The sequence below is a fragment of the Rhinatrema bivittatum genome, chromosome 8 (assembly GCF_901001135.1).
Source record: "Rhinatrema bivittatum chromosome 8, aRhiBiv1.1, whole genome shotgun sequence".
NCBI lineage: Eukaryota > Metazoa > Chordata > Amphibia > Gymnophiona > Rhinatrematidae > Rhinatrema > Rhinatrema bivittatum.
This window is the reverse complement of record NC_042622.1, coordinates 23,536,274-23,538,342: the sequence shown is the minus strand read 5'-3', so window position 1 is coordinate 23,538,342 and position 2,069 is coordinate 23,536,274.

Sequence of the window (2,069 nt, the reverse complement as noted above, 5' to 3'; positions counted from 1 at the left end):
TAGAGGATTGTGACAATTTAAAACTTTTTCATGCTGCAAAATAAGGAAGCCAGGGTTCAAATCCCGCTGACATTCCTTGTGATCTTGAGTGGGTCACTTTATCCTCTGTTGCGTCATGAACAAAGAAGAAGCCAAATTTTCAAACCTATTTGCACACTAAGGGGTAGATTTTTTTAAAATGTGCGTTCGCGTACTTTTGTTGGCGCACCAGTCGCAAACAAAAGTACGCTGGATTTTAGTAGATACGCGCGTAGCCGCGCGTATCTGCTAAAATCCAGGATCGGCACGCGCAAGGCTGCCGATTTTGGGCAGCCGGCGTGCGCCGAGCCACACAGCCTGCCTCCATTCCCTCCGAGGCCGCTCCGAAATCTAGCACGTATGAGTAATAAACCCAGTTTATACGAGTAGGCAGGCATTTCATAAAGCATACATATTTACTGTTTTGAAAATACTTGTGCACATACTGGGAATTACCAGTTCGCCAATACCTCCACCAGTTCACCCAGTCCATCTCCAGTTCACCTAGAGCTTCTAGCACTTCACCTGAACCCCCACCAGTTCTCTCAGATCTCCCACCCAAAAACTATAGAAAGACAAGGCCAATTTCACTTACGCACGTCAACTAGCAGATGTAAAAGTGTACAAATAAGTTTGTACATACTGCATGTATATCTCTTACAAAACAGCAACTACCATGTGCACTTCTGAACCCCATCCCAGGACACCCTTAGCCCACTTCTTTCTTTTCCCCAGCAAAATATATGCACAAATTGGAAAATAAGCACATATGCTCACCATAGATAAAATACTATATATACAAGTACATGCTACTTAATATGTGTATATGCTATGTTTACATGCAAAATCCCTTTGAAAAACTCTCCGAGGTACCTCCTCTGACTCCCAGATGATCACCTTGGTGGTTCTTCTTAGTAAGTAGGGTGAGGTATGGAAGTCCCATAGGACATCCCACATGTTGGTGATGTCAGGAAAGCAAACCACACCTATCAGAAGAAGGATAATGAAGAGTAATGTGTGCCATAATGGAACTGAGTGGGATCTTGCCTACAAAACCAGGTAAAGCAACAATGCACACCTATAGTTTTCCTTCCTGACCAAGTTACACCCTTGGGAATGCCTCCTTTTACTGTGGCTAAAAGCGTGCACCTTATGAAACTGCGCTTGTGCTTTTAGAGGGTTAATATATCCAATAGCATGCATTCAGCCATTTTATTCACATAAACCCCACCTTTACCCATACAGTGCCCTTCTTTTACTAATATTCCTGTTACTGCTACTACTTATCACTTCTGTAGCACCACTCAGTCTATGCGGCATCGTAAAAAAAACCCTTAAGAGACAGTCCCTAATCAGTAGAGCTGACAATATAATCAAGACAAACATGCTGGAGATTTCATTTAAGAAAACGGTTAAAACCAAAAAAGCTGTAAGTGGGAAGATCAGCAGTTAAAATTTAAAAGCAGCCTCAAAAAAGGTAGGTTTTCAGCCCAACTGAAGGCCTGAGGCACCAACATGTTTTCCCCCGTAAGTACAGAGCGAGGCTAGCAAATCATGTTCTAAGTCCTCATTCTCAGTCAGTAGAAAGCGAGATTCTTATTGCCAGGGGATGCCAGGAGTGCCAATGTCGGGAGCTCTTACGACAGGCTGCCAACCTCTGAAGCCTTCTTATTCCATGCTGTCCGGCGGAGGTGCACAAAGAACACACTGGATCTTTAATTCCTTGGATCAAAACCTCAGGCTTTGCCTCACAGCAGAATGCAGTTAATGAGGATGTGAATTACCAGAGGGGATCAGTAAACATAAAATGTGTTCACCAATTCCATGCGGGGCCCCTCAGTTGTGCCTTATGTCACTGGGACACTGCTATTTGTACTTTGCTGATAAGGGGAGAGATCAGTCAATATAGCACAAGACAGATGTGACTGAAGCTCTTTTTTAACCAGGTGTCCATGTGTCTACCCTGTAAGCCCCTCTGGATATTTCACGGGCCATGCAGGGAGGCTTTAGACACTGCATATGGCTAGCTGATATGGCTAGTGATTTTTCTG